A 22,337-nucleotide genomic window follows, 5' to 3' on the forward strand; every position below is an offset into this window, starting at 1 on the left:
TAAAACCTATCTTTGTTCCTAATTTTCTTTTGACATTTGACCCAATATCTCCTTATGTGGCTCAGTGTCAAATGTTTTTGTATCATGTGCTTGTAAAGCACCTTGGGAGTATATGTCAAAAACACCATGAATACAAATTGCCACTGTTTTCAAATTCAATCTGAAAAGTTACTTTCAGATTGAACTAACCTAATTCTAGAAATCAGATGAGGAATTAATCTAAGTAAATAACATTTTATTTGTCGGCCACAAAGCCAAACATAATTTTAAATGGTAATCACAGGTATGTTTTATAGAGGTTATTTAATCAAAAATAGAGGTTGGATTTATTTATAATTGCTAATCCATCATTTGTATCAGTGCTTTTGGCCACACAGCAGTTTACTCCAAATTAGAAACAAATTCATTCTGTTCCTACAGGTTGCTCTTTAATCATGGAGATGAGGAAACTAGGTTCAACAGACCATGAAAAAGCTAATTTACAAAATGGCTAGCTTCAACGAAATACAACTGAACTCACATTCCACAGGCAGAGTTTAAACAAATAATTGGCTAATTTCTGAAAGTACTATAACACAATAAACGAGGTCCACTAATTCTCAGTCATTGAAGAGTTTTCATCAGTCTTATGTATAAATAACTAATATGATTTATTATTGAATTTACATAATGAATCCTACACATTCTGTGCTATAAAATCTAATGATTTTGTCATGTATCACTTGTAGGTTTGGTCCACTGCATCAGTCACATATATGGTTAATGAAATTTATTATCTTGGCAGTGGGCAGTTTCTTTCAAATGAAGTCAGTTAAGAACCAACTTCAGATATAGACATAACTTCAACAGCTAGAGCAGGCAGGTGGAATCTTTCATCTTCCAAGGAAAGCTATGGATGTATTTTTCATTTAGCTCAAAGGGGAGCCTCTTGATAGTGAGATAACGTAGTAGGTTGCAGTTATTTTGCACACTGAGACTGACTCATATTGCAAAATACTCACTCCATTCTTATGTAGTACAAACAGAGAAATCACAAATTACTGTTTGCTGAGACCAATAGTTAGCTCTATACCGGATGACGCAGTTTTGAATTTCTAAGTACACTCCTGCATGTTGTTAGTTTATACAAATTCTGCACAAGAAATGTAAGCAATGCTTTCAGTTTAAATTTTTCAGATATCTGGCTCCAGTTTTATTTAGGTATTACACAACAGAAACACATTGGAGGATGGAAGAGTCATGAGTTGATTGTGGGATTACACACCCAAGTACAAAATCCTTTGTTATGCAAAGATAGTCCTGCACATAAAACCAGGTGCAGGCTATTACCATTTGTTGCATAAAAATGTTGTTCCCTCAGCACTTCTTGCCAAAGTGCTTTAAACGCGACTACAGTCCTTGTAATATCAGCTAATGGGAAAATCTTATTCTGGGTCCATGTTATCCAGACCTATCGTAATTATGTACATTTCTCACAATCTATCCACAATCCTCTTTGCTCCCAGGAGAACAGCCCCATTTCTCCAATCTAATCTGGAACCACTCCAGCAATTCTGCACTCTGTTACCAGCTCAGTCAAATTGGGATTTTTAAAGAAAGAAAAATGTGAAATCAAGGCACAAGATTTCAAAGTTTAAGCAAAAGAGTCTTTATGATTTAAAATTCAAACAAAGCAAACATTAAAACCATCATAGCTAACCCCAAACTCAAAAAACCGAAATCAACAAGTTAAACAAGAATTAACAAGCAAACTGCAGTCAATTATAAACTATAAATTAGATATTAAATGACAGATATAGCTAGAACAGAATTTAAATTGTTTTGGCAATCAATCCAGCAAATATGGCATCAATTTTCATCACAAAGTCTTTCAAAACTCTGGGCTCCTCTTGTAGAATTTCAGATCCTCTTTTCAGATTTACCTTGATCCTCAACTAATCGTTTTACACTTAAGTTCCTTGGGTATGATCTTTACAAAAAGTGATACAGTTTCTGAATGCTGTAGTATCGATCAATGTTAACTTAAAATAAAAGAAATAGTTGAAGGAACAGTACATTTATTATTTTCAGCATCTGGATTTCACTGCTGTCTTCTTCAGCTTGCCTGTACTGCACCACTAGACTTACCAACCTCTCCTGAGCTATGTTCCCTCTGTCTCCTTTTAGAATGTTCAGATCAGAAGTTTTGGTTTTCAATCTCAGTTTCAGCCTTAGTTTCCTCAGCAACCACCAAAAAGGGTCAGTTTCCTTTGTCAGTACCCCTGTTCAGTTTCTCCTTACAACATCTCAAAGATTAGAAGCTTTGAAACCATGAGTTTCACAGCAATCTTCTGGAGCATTCGCTCTTCCTTTCTGAAGTGTGGCAACCAGAAATGCATGCAAAATTCTAATTGTGTCCTAATCAAAATTAACATAAACTCCATTCTTTGATATATAGTACCTTTTTTTAATGAAGCTCAAAATCCTATATCACATGCTTTTCCAACCACACTCTTAGTATGTTTGCCATTTTCAATGTCTATTCATATACCCCTCCAGTGTCTCTTTAATCCCTAAATACACTTTAGAACTGTGCTTTTTATGTTATATGTTTATATTGCCTCTTCCTCTCCATTCTGCCAAAATGCATCACCTCACAATTATTCACATGAATTTTCATCAACCACTTGATCGCATTTTTACTAGCATATCTATATCATATTTCTGTTGATTTGTATTAACTTCATTGTTTGATACTATTCCAAATTTATCATTCCCAATGTTGAATATTTATACAATTTACTTGTGACTCAAATAAGACCACTTCTGAATTTTGATAAAGCTATAAAGCACATAGACTGATAATGAGAACAGTTGTTTTTACACAGAAATCATTTGACAACAAAATACAGCCCACATTTGTTTTAATTTTACACCTTGCTTGCAGTCTGATGCTGAACCCAAGCTGCTTGAATGAATTAATGTGCCCTCTACCACGCAATGAAATCATCTCGGTTAATTTATTTTAAAATAACCATGTTTCTCAACAAAACATGACAACATTATTGAAATAGAATGCCCATATTTTTCCAATGTTCAGCAAGTTTACCTTCTGAGTAGCTAAGATCAGACAAAGGTCATCCCAGACTCAAAACTGAGATACACAACTGGCATAATTTGCATGCATACAAAGTTAAAATACTTCTTCAAAACTGAAAATTGGAAATTAGACAAGTAGGATTGTTAGAAAAAAGGGAAGGAAGAATATAAAATATACAAAGTATGGGGAGGAAATAAATGGATTATCTGAAACCGGTAGTGGACTATTAGTTACAATATTAATGTACATGTCAATAGGGTGATGAAATGACAATAAAATTAACAAATTAATGTCTTTCTCAATAACCTTTCATTAACTTGCTGATAAATTAACCAACAATTTCCTGCTTTACTTTTAAGCAAGTTTCAAATCAATCCATTAATCTGTTCCCCATGGTTGGAGTAAATGCATTTCCCACCACTTCTTTTTATTTCATTGTACTAAAGTACATATGTGGTAAATTCAGTTCAACCATAGATATGAAAGTTAAAGGTATCAGTCATTCTTATAGGTGTCATACCTTTATGGAGAGTTTTCTACAACAGGTTTTAAATCAGTGAGGAAGGAGGCAATACTGGGTCTAGATCTAGGGAATCAGCTCAGACATGTGAATCAACTGTCAGTATAAGAGTGTTTTGGAAACAGTGATCATACTATCATAAGTTTTCCATTAGCTATAGAAAAGCACAAAAGTAATCAGAGTAAAAATAATGGCCAAATATTCAGATTACTATTGAAACAGATACAACTGACTGTACTCCTCTTTAAAATTTTAAATTATTATTCAATTCTCCAACATTAATTAAGCTCTTTTTTTCTACAGATGCAGGAAATTGCTGATTAAAAAGGTGCAAAATTCCAGCCCATGCTGCTCTAATGACTATCTGGCATTGGAAAATCTGAGTCAATTAGTTGTGGGAGGCCCAACTTCAGACAAGCAAGTATGAATCTAAACACGTTGAGTGAAGCAAGGCTGGAAATTTTAGAATGACTTTAGATCCAAGGATGGTCTAGAGGAACGCAGAATTGTAAAGATGGTACATCAATTTAACAAAGGATGAAACCAGCAACTGCAAGGAAGGCACCATAATTTGGGAAAGCATTTAGAAATGGCAAAATTCAGAGTCACTTGGGCAAATGTGTATTATTTAAGGACAGTCAGCACTAATTCATTAAGGGTAAATCACATCAGCTAATTTGAAGAAATATTAGAGTGGGTAGATGAGTTGATATAATGTATGTGGACTTCCAAAGTCATTTGATAGACTCATTTAAGGTTTTTCAGCATGGAGATAAATAGAAGAGTAGCAGCATGGTTAAATTTGACTGAGTTGCCAGAAAAGAAAAAGAGGAATCGACTGAGATTCTCCAGCATTCTTTTCATTTGTTTCAGATTTCAAGCATCTGCAATATTTTGCTTAAATGGGAACATTTTAATATTTTTTCACATCCACCTGACAGCACATTATGGAGAATATTTGTTCATTACTCAGATTTTTCAATAACGTCACATTCTATATTTATTGTAGCACACTATCAGATGTGCTATAGCTTTGGGACAAAATATGAACTGATTAAGTAGAACACACTACACGTTTACAAGATAACATTAGCTATCAAGTTCTTAGTCACAGGATATAAAATTACAGTTTATGTTAAAATCTCTGATAGAAGAGGTTTTTATGCAATGTATTTAGTTTGACTAATATAAAAGGAGAAAAGACTGATAATGTAAAATGATATTAAGTTTATTTGGCCACATTTTAGATATAAAAGTTAAAATATGAATAAATTACTTGTCCATTAATAAAAAAATACAAGCAGTTAAATGCTATCAATGTGCAAGGACTGATCACATGTAGCATCATTTTGCATTTCATTGTTGATGATCCCAAAACACTTAAATAAATTTGCACTGTGTCATGTGCAGCATTTTTCCAGCTTTATTACATTGTCACCCAATATGAACATACCAGAACATGACTTAAATTTTTTTTAAAAGTATAGTTTTCTGAACAACATTCTTTATACATTTCCAGTGGTCCTCAGCATCACAGATGATAATCTTCAGCCAATTCAATTTGACTCCACATGATATCAAGAAACAATTGGAGGCACTGGATACTGCAAAGGCTTTAGGCCCTGACAATATTCTGGCAATAGTACTGAAGACATGTTCTCCAAAATTTCCCCAACCAAACTCTTCCAATACAGTTGCAACACTGGCAACTACCGACAGCTTGGAAAATTGTCCAGTATGTCTTGTATACAAAAAGCATTGGAGCAAAGAAGGATGGGAGGTGACTTGATACAGGTGTACAAGAGGCATAGAGTGAATAGCCAGAGACTTTCTCCCAGGGCAGAAATGGCTATCACAAGGGGTATAATTTTAAAGTGATTGGAGAAAGGTTCTTTACACAGAGAGTGGTGGGTGCGTGGAATGCACTGCTAGTGCAGAGAGTTGAGTCAGATACATTAGGAACATTTGAGCGACTCTTGGAGAGGCACATGGAATATAGTACAATGAAGATTACGTAGATTAGTTTTATCTTTGAGTAGGGTAAAAGGTCGGCACAATGTAGCGGGCCAAAAGGCCTGTACTGTGCTGTACTGTTCTATGTTCTAAATCCAATCCGACCAGAAACTCACGATATAAATACAGTGGCTACAAAAGCAGGTCAGAGATTCCAAATACTGTAGCGAGTAACTCAGCTCCTAACTCACCAAAGCCTGCCCACCATCTACAAAGCACAATTCGAGAGTGACCATAAGATATAGAAGCAGAATTAGGCCACTTGGTCCATTAAGTGTTTTTCACCATTCAATCATGGTTGACCTATTTCTCTAACCCATTCACCTAGGGAGTGTTGCTGAACAAAGAGACCTTGGAGTGCAGGTTCATAGCTCCTTGAAAGTGGAGTTGCAGGTAGATAGGATAGTGAAGAAGGCGTTTGGTATGCTTTCCTTTATTGGTCAGAGTATTGAGTACAGGAGTTGGGAGGACATATTGCGGCTGTACAGGATATTGGTTAGGCCACTGTTGGAATATTGTGTGCAATTCTGGTCTCCTACCTATCGGAAAGATGTTGTGAAACTTGAAAGGGTTCAGAAAAGATTTACAAGGTTGTTGCCAGGGGTGGAGGATCTGAGCTACAGGGAGAGGCTGAACAGTCTGGGGCTGTTTTCCCTGCAGCGTCGGAGGCTGATGGGTGACCTTATAAAGGTTTACAAAATTATGAGGGTCATGGATAGGATAAATAGGCAAAGTCTTTTCCCTGGGGTCACCGAGTCCAGAACTAGAGGGCATAGGTTTAGGCTGAGCGGGGAAAGATATAAAAGAAACCTAAGGGGCAACTTTTTCACACAGAGGGTGTTACTTTTATGGAATGAGCTGCCAGAGGATGTGGTGGAGGCTGGTACAATTGCAACATTTAAGAGGCATTTGGATGGGTATATGAATAGGAAGGGTTTGGAGGGAAATGGACCGGGTGCTGGCAGGTGGGACTAGATTGGGTTGGGATATCTGGTCAGCATGGACGGATTGGACCAAAGGGTCTGTTTCCAGGCTGAACATCTCTCTGACTCTATGACCTGCCTTCTCCCCCTAACCCTTGCTCCCCTTACCAATCAAGAACCTCTCTCTGACTTAAATATACTGAATGACTTGGCCTCCTCAACTCTCTGTAGAAATGAGTTCCACAGATTCACCACCTTCTAGCTGAAGAAATGCTTTCCTCTAACTTCTAAAGGATCATCCCTTCATTCTGAGGGTGTCCTCTGTCCTAGTCTCTTCTACTAGTAGAAATATCTTCTCTACGTCCACTTCATTCAGGCCTTATCCTTCTAAATTACTTTAAGAACAGACCCAGAGTCCTCAACCAGTCCTTATTTGACAAGCCCTTCATCTCCAGGATCATCTTGTAAACATCCCCTGGACCCACTCCAACACCAGCACATTCTTCCTTGGACATGGGGCCCAAAACTGCTCAGAAGATTCTGACTGGAGCCTTATACAGCTTCAGCAGTACAACCCTGCTCTTGTATTCTAGCCCTTCTAAAATGAAGGCTAACATTACATTTGCCTTCCCAACTTCCAACTAAATCTGCATGTTAAAAGAGAATCCTGAACTAGGACCCCTGTCTTTTACATTTCAGATTTCCAAAGCCTTTACCATTTAGAAAATAGTCTATGCCTCTATTCTTCCAACCAAAGTGCAAAATCTGACACTTTTCCACATTGTATCCCATCTGTCACTTCTTTACCCAATCTCCTAGCCTGTCTAAGGCCTTTTGCAGCCTCCCCACTTCCCTCGTATGGCCTACCCCCGCCCACCCCCATCTATCTTTGTGTCATCTGCAAACTCAGCAACAATGTCCTCAGTTCCTTTGACTGGATCATTAAAGTATAACATGAATGGTTGTGATCCAAACACAGAACTCTAATGGTTACCGGCTGCCCTCCTGAAATGGACATCCTTACCCCTACGCTCTGCCTTCTGCCAATCAGTCAATCCTCTATCCTTGCCAGTATAGCAGCTTCCTGTGCAGCACCTTGTCAAAAGCCTTCTGGAAATACAAATTGAACACATCCACTGGCTCTTTTTTTTCTAACTTGCTCATTACTTGCTCAAAAGAATGATAACAGAGTTGTCAGACAAGGCCACCCCTTTATTAAGCTGTAATGACTCAGTCCTATTTTACTGTGCACATCCAAGTACTTCGCAATCTCATCCTTCAGCATGGATCTAAATTTTTTTTACCAGCAACTGAGGTCAGGTTAACTGGCCTATAATTTTCTGTCTTCTGCCACAGACATTCCATTAACTCCTTTTCTGGTGGTCCACTACCAATCTGGATTTCCCATTCCACCTGCACATTGTTTATTTTAATAGTGCTTTTTTGACATGCCTTTTCTATCTCCTCATTTATTTTCTTCCCCATATGCTGACTACTGCTAGGAGGCCTGTACACACCTCCCATCAGGGTCTTTTCTCCTTTACAGTTCCTCTTCTTTCCCCGCACAGATTCTATGCCTTCTCATCCTATATGACTTTTTGTTAGTCACGAACCTCATTTGTTACTGACAAGGCAAGCCCACCCCCTCTGCCCAATTGTCTGTCCTTTCAATGTGATGGAATACTCTCAATTTGCCTGGATGGGTGCAGCGCCAACAACATTCAAGAAACTTCACACCTTCCAAGACAAAGCAGCCCACTTGATTGGCACCACATCCCTTCACCACCAACGCTCAGTTGCAACTCTACATACTGCAGATATTGAGCAAAAGTCCTTAGTCAACACCTTCCAAACCCATGGCCACTTCCATCTACAACAGCAGCTGATACTTTGGCAGACCACCAACCTTCAAGTCCACTCCAAGCAACTCACTGCCCTGATTTAGAAATGATGACTAGTCCAACACAATCACCTGATGAAGGAGCATCGCTCCGAAAGCTAGTGTGCTTCCAATTAAACTTGTTGGACTATAACCTGGTGTTGTGTGATTTTTAACTCTGATTTAGAAATGCATCTTTCTTCAGTATCGCGGGGTCAAAAATTCTGGAATTCCTTCCTAATATCAATGTGGTCTACCTATGGTACAAAAGGTGCAGCGTTTCAAGAAGTCAGATAACCACCATCTTCTCAACGGTAATTAGGGACAGGCAATAAATACTGGCCAGTCAGCAACACACATATCCCATGAGTGAATTTAAAAAAAAATCACCATTAATCATGGTCTTGCTCCATCTGAAGAGAGCCAATTTTGGGGAAATCAGAAAGGAAAATGGTGCCTCAAGGAAACACATAATAGGTTCCAATAATTGTTCTGAGTGGCAAGCGATAATTGAATACAATACCATTTTTAGGGTACCATGTGAATTATAATTACGCTGCTGTTCCCACCTCTAGAGGTTTGGCTGGATCTATAAACTTCGCAATTCTGAATCAGAACAGGTTGTTTTTAAAGTTAGAGATCCATTGGCGAAAGCCAAGTGACATTCAGCAAATAGTGCACAGACTCTTTCTTAGGGAATTGATGACAAAATAAAACAATAAATCGCAAATTATGTTCAGCAAATTATTTAAAATCAAGTTTTCAAAAACACATTTTAAACAGACTCTACGCTTGACTATTTTACTACTGTTGGAAAAGTACTGGTAAGTCTTTAGGAGGTTAAAACAAGGAAGATATGCAACAATTGTTAATGGTAAACACCACACAAACAAGCTAAATGGGATGAACTAAGTGCTCATTACACTGCATGCTTCGTATGTGAAGATTTTAAGTAAACCTAATTAACTCAGCACTTTACTATCACAACAAAACATCCATTTGTCAAAAATCATTTTGTTTCAGAGACAGTTTGTGTTCTAAACGTAATCACCTCCAAAATGTAAAGTTTCTACCAACCATCACTTTCTACTTCATCATCTTTCTCTCACAAATTAACCATAAAGACAATTCAATTGTGTCTAGTATTGAAAGCAAAGCAATCCTGGAATATTATGTAAACACTACCTATATTTATTAGAACACGATAGGTCTAATTTGTTCCAATAGTTGAAAATGAAATATATTTTATGCCTTGCAACTCTCGTTATCAATAATGACAAACAAAAAGTAAACACAATAATAAAAGTATTTTGTCAATAATTAAATGGCACAGCAATGCTTTAGAATTAGGAGAACTCTAGCCTTATCTTGCATATTTTCTTTCGTTGTTCATGGGATGTTAGCATTGATGACTAGTCCAACATTTATATACCGAGTTGCCCTGGAGAAGGTGGGAGTGACCTTCCTTCTGGAACAGCTGCAGTCAGTAAGGTGTAGGGATACACACAGTGCTGTTAGGAAGCACGGTCTAGTGAAAATGAAGGAACAATGATCTAGTTCCAAATCAGGATGGTACATGGTTTGGATGTGAACTTGCAAATGGTTGCAGTTGCTGTCTTAGTCCTTCTAAGCTGTAGAGGTTATGGATTTGGAAGCTGCCATCAAAGGAGCCTCAGAGAGATACTATTGTGCATCTTGAAGATGGTACATATTGCTGTCACTGTGTGTTGAAATGAATCAGATGCATGTGTGTAAATGTTTAACGTGATTGATGGGGTGCCAAACAAGCAGTATGCTTTGTCCTTGATTCGGTGATAGAACACCAAAACAGGAGTAGGCCATTTTGCCTCTTGAGTCTGCCCACCATTCAACATGATCATGGTCATCGAACACTTTTACTAACCTCATCCCTATATACCTGTGAACTACTGCTAATTAGAAATCTATCAACATTTTCCTTAGACACAAACACTGAGTCTCCACAGCCCACAGTGGTAAAGAATTCCACAGGCTCACAATCCTTGTATGGCGGGAATGTCATTGATGAAGCAGCTGAAGGTGATTGGGCTGAGGACACTAGACTGAGACTGTCCTGCAGAGATGTCCTGGGACTGAGATTATTGATCGCCATCAACCATCTTCCTTGGTGCCAAGTATGACTTCAAATAGCAGATCATTCCTATTGACTCCATTTTTGCTAGAGTTCCTCAAAGTTACACTCAGACAAATGCTTCTTGATGTCCAGAACATCCAGAACAGAGGTCACAGTCTAAGGATATGGGGTAGTCGTTTAGGACCAAGATGAAGAGAAGTTCCTTTAGCAGTGAATGGTAAGCCTGTGGAATCCTCTACCACAGAAACTGGTTGAGGCATAAACATTGAATAGTTTCAAGAATGAGTTAGATACAGATTGTAGGGCTAAAGGGATCAAAGGGTTTGGGAAGAAAACAGGAATTGAGTTGGATGATCACCCATAATCACATTGATTGATGGAGAAAGCTTGAAAAGCCAAAAAACCTTATTTTCCTATTTCCTATGCTTCTATGTTAAGGCCAGTTACTCTCACCTCACCTCTGGAATTCAGCTCTTTTGTCCATATTCAGATCAAGGTTATAATTAGATCAGGAGTTAAATGGACCGAGCAGAACACAAACTGAACATCAACAAGTATGTTATTCCTTTATAAATGTGGGAAGGTACATCTAGGTAATTTTCCACATTGTCGAGTACATACCAGTGGTGTCACTACTGGAACAGCTTGTCTAGAGATGCGACAAGTTCTTGAGCACGATTCTTAGTAATATTGCCAAATGATTGACAGGCTCCACAGCCTTTGCAGGCTCCAATGCCTTCAGCCATTTCTTGCTACTAGACACAATGATTTGCATTGGTTGAAGATTGGTATCTATGATGCTGGGGACATTAGGAGGAGGCCAAAATGGACTATCCAGTTGACACTTCTGGCTGAAGGTAGATCTCAAGTTTCAACTTTGTCTTTTACACTGACGTGATATGCTTCCCTATCAATAAAAATGCAGGATAATGGTACTAGTGTTTAATCATCCACCACCACTCACAACTGGATGTGTCAGGATTACAGAGTATACATCTGATCTTTTGTTTGTTGGATTGCTTAGCCCTATCTGCTTCTGCTGTCCGACTCATCATGTGTTATAGCTTCATCAGGTTGACACTTCATTTTTATATACGTCTGGTGATACTCTTGGCATGCCTTCCTGCACTCTGCATTGAAACAATGCTGATCTCCTGACTTGATAGGAAATGGTAGATTAGGAATTATGCTGGGGTAAATGGTTACATATTGTAGCTGAATACAATTCTGCCAATGGTCCACACCACTTAATAGATGCCCAGTTTTAAGTTGCTAGATCTGTTCAAGTCTATCCCATTTAGCAGTGTAAAATTACAACACAATATGGTGCAGAGTATCTTCAATGCAAAGACAAAGGTATGAAGATCTTTGACAACTAATTCTTTAAAATTTAAACTGTTTGACAATCTTGCTTGTGATAACACAATTGTGTATCCTCCAAGGGAACTGCCACCATTATGTTACATTGGCACACTATGGTTTACATCTTAGAAGATGGATTAATAGTGTCCAATATGCAGGCTGTTTGAAATGAAAAAAGCATGAGGCCACATCACATACATTATTGACCGACTATAAACACTTCAGTAAATGGTTACTCTTTGAACACAATACAAGACCAAGTTAGGCAGTTTAAAATCTTCTCACTAGCTTTTCTGTGAACTCTTCTATAATGTCAACACTGAGTAAATAAAACAATAATGGTCTAGATTTTTCCCTCACCAGCAAAGAAAGACGTTTTCCTGCTCCCTTGCTTACCATTACCGGAAGTTATCAATGGAGGTTCCAATAATTTGACATATTTGTCTGGGCAATGCTTCCTACAAAGGATTAGTAATATCTGTGAACAGTGCAAGCAGCAGAAAGGCTGGCCAATTTGGATGAAGTAACTTCATTGGGCAACATCAATCAAATTAAGAAAGCAAAAAATTGGAAATAAAAACTCTATTTAAACTAACTCTAGGAAGGGCAATAATGCTTGGGAAATACAGATGAGATTAAGAAACAGAGATAAATTTTAAAGAAACACAGAAAAAGCAAAACAAAACCTCTGTAATATTATTTTTCTTGAGAAATAAAGTCTGTAAACTTATAAAATTATTTTTTTCTCCAGGATAATGTGGTTGTTCAGCAATACTTATCACTTTTTACATTGTTAAAAACTCAACTTACTCCTAAGCATACCAATGAGAGGCTGCGTACAGCAAATTCATACCATTACAGGGATTTCAGTCTATTAGCAAGGATTGCACCAGTGCCCCCTGTGGACAAGCAAGATATCTCTTAAAGAAACTTAACAATTTTCACATTTCACTAGGCTTATGGAGAAGCCAGAGTTGTTGACAGACTTACCTTGTCAACATGGTAAACGTTGATAGCCTTGCTAGTCTCATGGTAACAATATCTGGGCCACCCACACAAGGAGCAATATGCTTGATGCATTCTATCCTAACTTAGAAGAACTTGAACTATACATTGTGTGTTTACACCATATATTTACTTCTTCCAGCCACTCACACATGAAACTTGTTACCAGCACTGATCTTTGAGGAGAAAGTGAGGTCTGCAGATGCTGGAGATCAGAGCTGAAAATGTGTTGCTGGAAAAGCGCAGCAGGTCAGGCAGCATCCAGGGAACAGGAGAATCGACGTTTCGGGCATAAGATTCCTGAAGAAGGGCTTATGCCCGAAACGTCGATTCTCCTGTTCCCTGGATGCTGCCTGACCTGTTGCGCTTTTCCAGCAACACATTTTCAGCACCAGGACTGATCTATCCATTCTGTGAAGGGTTGAAAATACACCACAAACAAGAATTACTAGTTTCCATTTACACTAGGAGATGTACGCTGTTATACTGGAACCAATACAACATGAAACCATATTCAAAACCTTTCCATGTGAAATGCTGCTGGAGCAAGTGAAATGAACTATCAACTATAGAAGAAACAGGGCATCTATTGTTATACCACCAAGCTGGTACCAATTTTATACCAAGACAAATTTAAATAGTTGGTGAAAAAACATAAATATAATGAGGGTATGCAAGATACACGCCTAACGTCCTTGAGCATCTAATGATATTTTCATTAGGGGAGTGGATGAATAATCAAAAATCTTCCCATGCGTGTAATAATTACCTTATTAGTGGCAAAAACAAGTTTTACCCATGATTTCTAAATACCTTTTTAATTACAATTGATTGTTACATTGTTTTTAAAGTATAATGGTGCATTCATTTAAGTTCAGCAATAAATTACATGCAGTCATTTCAAAATTAGCCATTTAAATGGTTGATCCATTGACCAAGAATCAGATGAAGCCTTTTTTAACTCAAGAGGTTTCATTAAAAAAAGTTAATTATACACTTAGATAATGAATAATTCAAAACTTTTGATAATTAACAACACTTTTATTTTACATTTTAAATCTTGAATGTTGGTCCACGCAGTACTAAACCAGTTCAAGAGAATCTATAATAGAGCTAGATTATCAAAAAGCACTGTTTAAATAGTGCCTCAGCTACAAACAGGTAGTAACACCACCTCATTTATACATTTTTGTTTCTGAATGGTCTGTTTGAATTGCTGCTGGGAGGAACCTCAAATAAATGTGAAAAAGGCATTCATCACTGTTCTCACCAGCTTGCCACCAAATCTCAAGAAATTTAGAGAACAGCTACAAAAACTGGCCTTACCAATGATGCTTAGACACGTAAAAGAATTAAAATAATCTTACAGAGAAAGGAATCCCAAATGTGCTTTCTGAAGGTAAAAATGGCACTAGTCTTTGAGGTTGGTTCGAAACCAGTTCTTAACTGAGAAGAAGTATAACTAAAACAACCCCAGAGAATGCTGGAGAAACTTAACAGTTCTGGTAGCATCAGTAGAGTCAGAAACAGAGTAACGTTTCAAGTCTGACAGAACGTTTCACAACTTCTGAAGAATTTATAACTATTTCTTTCCAATAATTTTCTTAAGCAGTCATTGGGAACTAAGGGTAACTTGCTGCTAATCCAGTTCAATGAGATCTGAGATGGCTGACAGCTTCATTAGATATTGTGCAGACTCTGCCATATACAGAGCAAAGAAGATGATGTTTGAAGAATTGGGTAGATGAGTTTTCTCTGTCTCTGACTCTTTGACTTCACTTCTGCATGCCCTTCATGAAGTCCTTCAATGTGTTTTGTGCCTTCTCAAATAAACTTTCTTTTTATTAAAAGTAAAATAGTCACACTTTCCTCCAGAATCACCTTGCACACATTATCAATATATTACAGAATCTCACTTGTCAATCGTTGCCTTCCTGAATGAAACCTGTATTTGCATATCTACCATTTGGCCAAGCAACTGAACGCAATAAAGAAAATAGAAGAAAGACCTGCATGGGAAAGGTACTAGTATTAATTTAGTAGTAATGTATGCTTTTTAATGTCTCATTATTTGCTGAATTGTAATTTCAATAGGGTCTGGAGTCACCAGCTTTAGTTTTCTAAACTTCAACTTATAGAGTCATAGTCATAGAGATGTGCAGCATGGAAACAGACCCTTTGGTCCAACCTGTCCATGCCAATCAATTATTCAATTCAATCTATTGAAAAATTCACAACAGCAATCCTTTGAAGAGGGATTTAATTGACATCTGTTGAACTCTAGAGAATTTGTATTAAGAACAAATTTGGAGGAGAAAACCAGTTAACAAACAGATACTTGTGACTCAACTGAATCTGAACTGAACCATTATTAACCATGCTTCCAGGGATGGTACTGGATTGAATACTGACCTTTCACCTCTGGATTAAGCCATTTTCCTACACTATTGCCATGCCTCTATAAGTTTTTGATATGTAGAAATCTATCAATCAGTCTTAATTTTGAATATACTCACTGATTGAGCACTCACAGCTGTCTGTAATAGGGAATTCTAAATTCATCCCCTCTAAATGAATAAATTTCTCACTTCAGTCCTCAATGATCAGTCTTTTATTCTGAGACTTTATCCCCTGGTTGTAGAACTTCTCCCCTCCCCTCTACATACTCCCTGCATTCAGTCTGAAGGTCCTTGTAAGAATTCTGTCTCTTGTATGGTTCCAATGGATCACATTTTATTCTGTAAACTTCAGAGCATATAGGACAAGTCTATTAATCTTGCCCCATAGCAAAATTCCTCCACCCGAGGAACTAAAGTAATGAACCTTGTTGCCCTCGCAATCTGGGAAGTAGATTTTTCCCTCTGGAAGGAGTCCAAAATTGCTCTCAATACACTAGGCACGGCCTCACCAACGCTCCCAGCACAAATATGACGTGAAGGACTGCACACCGATTCAGGAATATAACCACCTATTTTTACTAATATGTGGTTAAATATTGTTTCAAACATTTTACACAAATAAAAATTAAGGAAAGCCAAGTGCATTGTCCTGCTGGTGAGTGGGAATTCTCAATTAAACTGACGTTTTTAAAATCCTAAACGAAGGGGGCAATCATTTTTTTTCAAAAATCGAATAATGCTCACGGTCAGTTTAAATATCTGTACAAATTGCTCAGGCTTCCCCGCTTTCCAGACAACTGAAACCTTTAATTGTATCACTTGGGAAAGAATCAGAATGTGGGCAGGTGGCTCACAAAACAGTAACAGACACCAAAACTTCCTCAAACTGCAGCAGACCAAAGAGCTTTGTCCTCGCTTGTATTTACAGTGCAGTCATGTGTCTCTCGGGCGTTATCCTTATTTGAATTCAGCAGAGTTCACATGTACTTCCGTTAAGGTTACCAAGTTCCTTAGTAAAACATAACCGAAGGCTTTCTAACTATACAACTCTTAAATCAGTATTCTACGACGACATAACAGAAAATGAAGCAAAACCTAAAATAATACTCCTGAACCCATTGATCCTGTAGCTGTCAAGACCGTTACAGGATAAAGCTTATGTTCCAAATGGATTCCAAATACAATCCAGTAGATGCTTCGCAAATATTGCGAGACACTTTTTTTAAAGTTTATGCACAGGAGAACAGCACAGATATGCGCGTGTCTACGCCAAGCTCGGTGCTGTTGTTGATGAATTAATAGGAAAGGGGAGGGAGGTCACTACCTTATCACATGTGTCTGGCACGGCTTGTTTTCCTGCCAGGAGTTAGTCACCATCCCTACAGTGTGAAAACAAATAAAGCGAGATGCTCACAGCCCTCAGAGATAAAACGAGGTTAGTTTCGCCAATCATTAAAATCAAATGCACCATCGAACATTGCTAAGTGCAAGGCACCAACAATGTCTCAAGAAGTGTCGCTGTTACGTCCCCGACTGTGAGCAGAGCAGCTCCTGAGGATACAAAGGGAAATCTGAACACTCGGTCCTTTTACCCACTCTTCAGCAGAACTGCCAGATGATGGACAAGTTATTTCATCCAACCAGACTCAAGCAGTTGTAAAGGATACACCTTGGCTCTTGGAAATCATTGGCTGTTCTCTGGGGAATGGAGGGTGTTCAGTTATTAATGACCGCTGAGCAGGCAGTCCGATAATGTGACAACTGATAGTGTGAATCATGCACCACTAAGGACTCTGGATACGAGGGGAAATATAAAGGAGCTTAGCAGCATTTTCATACACCGGATTGTCAGCCTCGGCTCGACGGCAGAGGTACTGCAAACAATACAAACAGATGCTTATTGTTAAGACACAGCTCAAGTATTGCTGCTCATCCGAGAGCAGGATACATGCTTCTGAACATCTTTCCTATCTGAAACAGACCTTGCTCAGAAGCTCTGGAGAAACCAAGCGGATTGAACTAGATGCTTGAGGATGTTACGGTAAGCTCATTTTACATTTTAATTTTAATGCTTCATGTCAATTCCAGATACAGTATTATTACTAAAACACATGCACAACAGATGCATGTGTCTTAGATTAATGAGTCTTTAGTTAAACTGAACTCTCTTAATCCAATCCCTCCTCTTAATCAAGAACATTATGAATATTTGGGATTTATAAAGTTGTGATTTATTCTTAAAGGCGTCAAATCAGAAAACGCATAACGGAAATTAAAATAAAATTTTGAAGAGATTGTCAGTGTAGATATAATAAAAAAAGGTCAGCACAGGTATAATACAAAAGGTGCCTGGGATGTTAAATCTTATGTTTCATATCAGTAGAAATGAGCAGGGAGACTATTGCAGTTGAAGATGAGCATTCAGTTATCTATCCTAAGTAACTAATAGTGAACACAGGGTAACCTCTTTTTAAAAAAGGTGGTTTTAGTTTAAAGCTTGTGATCTGCCTTGGATCATGAACAAAATGAACTCATGGCACAAAGACAAAATGAGCTTATTACGAAAGCGTATTGACCTTCTGTTGATCTAGGTCTGCAGATTGGTAGTAAATAACAATCTTTAAAACAGCTCAACAAAAATAGGGCAGTTATAAAATCCAATTGCTGATACATTTGACATATTGGTGCAAAATAACTACAGATAAAATAACATTATATCTACTACTTTTAACTCCATCCATATGGACCAAGATTGTAGAATTGGAGCTTTTATATGTTATCTTCATCTGACAATATTTCTCAAAGCATTTAACATTTCCTTCCGTTATCAGACTGTCCAACATTGATACTGTGCTGCATTGTTATATAAAATCAAAGAACACTTTTGTTTTCTATTAGATCAGGATTTTTCTTTTAAAAAATCCAAAACTCTGATTTGGCTTCACCCTTTGAAAAAGGTCCTAAATTAATTGCTCAGATGCTAAGGAGTTAATTTAATCAAACAACCTTGGTAAATTATAATAAAGCTGTTTCTACAGCATGAGGCAACATTGTCTTTTTTCCATGACTGAATAATAAAAGAACTGTAGTTTGAATAGGTCTATTGTATTATTAAATCTATTGTCTTTCATACAGGTTTTTCTAATAGAACTATACTAGATCAATCTTACATCTAAATATATAATTACTGCTTGTTACAGGACAATCTCATTGATAAAGAAATTCATTAAATTGCAAAAGAACAACAGTTCATACATAATTGCAGTGGGTGAGTGAAGTGGAGAAGTGATGTTGTCTCTAACTTTGATGAAGCATGACCACTTACTTCCATTTTCTACTAGGTTGTCAACAAGGCCTTACATTCATTCAAATTAATTTTTGTAAACATTTTAAGTACTTACTAAATGCAAGTAGGCAAGACAACTGAAATGTTTCAGCAAATGCTAACCTTTAATGTATACCGACATGAACAGTAGTGGGTGGTATACACATGATAATAAGTTACTGTCTTCCCCCCATTATGTCCTAATGTCTGTAAGAACCTATACACTGACAGCCAAAAAATGCATCTATATAAATTGTTCAATAGGAAACTGCTTTTCAACTAGAAGAAATTTGAAATCCTGCAAAAACTGCAAATACAACATGAATTCCATACCCAAGTCTGTATATCTGATAAAGAGATTGTAAATTTTGAAGCTAAGTTGGTAGAATAATATGAAAAATATTGTATTTGTAAACTGGCATATACAACAAAAACAAAAAGAATGAACCATGGCAAATGTATGCAATACATTAGCAGCATTCAAACAAGAAAGGAAGTGAAGTCAACTGTAGGTCAAAGTAACTTTGTCAGCATACAATGCATCAAAATGAATCCACCAGTGTTTTAAGCAATTAAAAAAGGAATACAATAAATATGTAAATTTTAGCTCATTGATGTTCACAATCTAAATCCCATTTAATTCAATTCAAAAAGACCTTGTATGGTTTACAATGATTTGAGACCAAGTTGTTAAGATTAAATCACCGAAGATGGTGTTCACGTTGTTTTCACCATGGTTACACTGAGATCTGATTTAGTCATATCCAGCATGCTCCACTGGTATAGCATTAATACAAGAACAATTTTTCCAGAATACATTTCTCATTTCAGCCAAGCTCTCCTTTTATGATACATATTAAGTACAATTATTTAAGTGCTATAATCACAATTCAAATTAGGAATTATAATTCTGTGTTGCAAGTTGTGAAGGAAACTCTTTAGCTCCCCATTTTAATCTACACCTCTTAAATCAGTCTGGCTTCTAGAAAAGTTAGTAGCAATAGAACACATTTGCTGTAAAATCCGCCTCCACGTGTGTTTCTTAATAAGCCGTGGTGAAAACTGCCATGAAGAAGAGACTTGTTCCTGATTATATGTTCTTGATTGGTGGTGAGAGTTACTCTAAAGGTATCAGTTCTTCAAACATATTTGAAGCTAATATTCTAACATTACAGTGTGTCTGTAGCAAAGTAAACAATATACAAAAGAAACACAATAGTAGTGGCATGCTGTAGGGACAAGGACAGACTTGGTTTCTGCAACTGCTCTAAAGCTGCTTTGCTGGACTCAGCAAGTTCTCAACAGCAAGCACCAGATGAATATTATGGGTGGGAACTGGAAACCATTGCTGTTTACATCTCATTATATGGAATTTCATTTGTACTGTAAGTCAGACTAGCCGGCACAAATAGATCCACTAAGTAAAATATGAAAACAGATTTATAATCTAATAAAGGTTGCATGCTGAGATGGCCATACAAAAATAATTGCTATCTAAGAACATTAGGTTTTGACAAACACCCAATTTTGAATCTACTGATACCAGTATATTTTACAATGCATGCACGAAGAAATCAATAACATTGGAATTTTCAAAATTGTGTCTAAATGACACAATTATGACAACAAACCAGTTTTAGTAATAAGGATGAAATCGTCATACAAGTTTAAAATCCTCATAACTGACACCAGTATCAACATACTCTCTGATAAAGTGCTAGGAGATAAACTACTCCAAATATAGGCTAGAGCTTTCCCAATGAGATTGGACAAGAAAAAGAGGAAGCCATATCATTATATATAGCTTAAGAGAATCGTGGTAGAGGCAGGAAGTGTGCGCACAATGTTAGTTGGAAGAACGAACAAGACTTGGACGGACCCATGAAGAACTTATGAACACAGATTTAGGGGCAAGAGTAGGCCATTTGCTCCTTTTAATTTGCTTTGCCATTCAAAAAAATAACATCACTTTCCAATCATTCCTCCATAACCCTTGATTTTCCAACAAAATTCTGCCTTTAATAAATGCAATGGCCCAGCCTCCACTTACTGGGAAAGATAATTTCATTCACTGAAAATCCTCTGAAAAAAATAAAATCTCAAAATCTCCATCTTAAAAAGACCTCTTTCTTCTTCGACTGTGTCCACTAGTTTTAGTCTTGCCCACAAAAGGAAACATTACCCCGGCATATGTTTTTCAATACAATCAACTCTTATTCTTCTAAACTTCAATGGCTTTAAGGCAATTGGGCTTATCTTATAGAGACAGGTTTTTCATTCCAGGAATGAGTCAGACGAATCACCTCTGCATTGAATCTAATGCAATATATCGTAGCTTTTCAAATAAGGAGATCAAAACTGTACACAGAACTCCAAATGCGATCTGAGCAAAGCCCTGTACAGCCGCATTTAAAACATCCATGCTCTTGTAATTTAAAATTTGCATCAATAGATGTTCCGTCATCCCCATAAGGTCACAATAACGTTTTTGTGAGAACAGTTAAATTGTTTTCATACTTTTGATTTCCTGCTGTGCTTTTAACCATTCACCTACAGGGAAATATAAAGGGAAGCTTGGACAAAAATACTTGGATGGATTCAGGGTTGGGGGAGCGTGGTGGTGGTTGGAGGGGTGTTTGGAGGAGGGAGGGAAGATTTGGTGAGTGTTGCAAGTAGGAAGGGTGAATGGGAAAACAGCCTTAAGTAAAGAACACTGCCAATGCTGTCAATCTGAAATAAAAGCATAAAAGCAGACAACATTGTAATACAGAGCAGGTCCAACATCTGACCTTGATATCAGTGCACTGTATTCACCAATTTGCCTTAAGATTCAATTACTGTCGCCTCTGTACAATGAAACGCATAAATCTTCGATTATTTTTTAAAATTTACAGCCCTCATACTTGAAGCATTAACCTTTATGCTGAACAGCAGAGCTAATAGTTGCTATAATTAATGTCTTTTTCCCATCAGTTAGAAGTGTTAGACCTACAGTAACATGCCTCAGCTTTCATAAATGGCTCAATTATCCATTGCTGCCATTTAAACTTTCTATCCAAGTTACAACAGCAGCAAAGGAGATTTGTGTTCTATTATTTTATAGCTACAAATTTCAGGATGTTTAGCACTAGTTGGTTAGCATTTAGAGCACATTTGTATCGCCAATTTTCTGCAATGCCAAAATCACTACCAAAGTAGTAATATAAATGAAAAAGTAGTTATGTCGCCAGAAGTAGTGTTTACCAATGCTTAATTTTAATCCTGTGCTTCAGAAATTATGCTATGAATCTTTCTATTTGGCAATTTGGTGATCTGAAGTACCTAAGTCCATGTGATGCAAGAACACATTATATTTAAAGCTCTGAATATAATAAAGTTCTTAACATACAATGAGTGAATGAGAAGTAACAAAATTTTGGAGATGCAATAAAAAACCTAGTTCAAAATCATGCAGAAAAAGAGATAGCTTTAGGGAGAAAATGGCTGAACAAATAGAGGGTGATACACAGGAGACCAGCGATTAAGTACTGATGTATAGATTGTATAGCAGTGCACATCAAAACTTTGCAGAGATGAGGTTGGAGAGTACAACCATAAAGGAATTTATAACAAGGACAAGGAATCTTGGGAAAGCAGTAAGCCACAGGAGGGAAAATGGAACTTAATTCCCTAAGAGTTTCTGGTGGCAACATTTTGAAATATTTGGAACTGGTTTGAGA

The 22,337-nt window shown here is 37.2% G+C and overlaps 2 protein-coding genes across 4 annotated transcripts in view; one reads left to right on the plus strand and one right to left on the minus strand.

Moving 5' to 3' along the window:
• The window catches only part of immp2l (inner mitochondrial membrane peptidase subunit 2), a 537,230-nt gene that overhangs the window by 242,667 nt on the left and 272,226 nt on the right, over nt 1-22,337 (minus strand). The window lies entirely within an intron of this gene.
• The window catches only part of lrrn3a (leucine rich repeat neuronal 3a), a 48,227-nt gene continuing 43,109 nt past the window's right edge, over nt 17,220-22,337 (plus strand). For both annotated transcript variants that reach the window (XM_043709511.1, XM_043709510.1), the window contains exon 1: nt 17,220-17,334. The gene's annotated coding sequence lies outside the window, so the exon portion shown is untranslated. The remainder of the gene's footprint in view (nt 17,335-22,337) is intronic.

Source organism: Chiloscyllium plagiosum, chromosome 19 (assembly GCF_004010195.1).
Source record: "Chiloscyllium plagiosum isolate BGI_BamShark_2017 chromosome 19, ASM401019v2, whole genome shotgun sequence".
Taxonomy (NCBI): Eukaryota; Metazoa; Chordata; class Chondrichthyes; order Orectolobiformes; family Hemiscylliidae; genus Chiloscyllium; species Chiloscyllium plagiosum.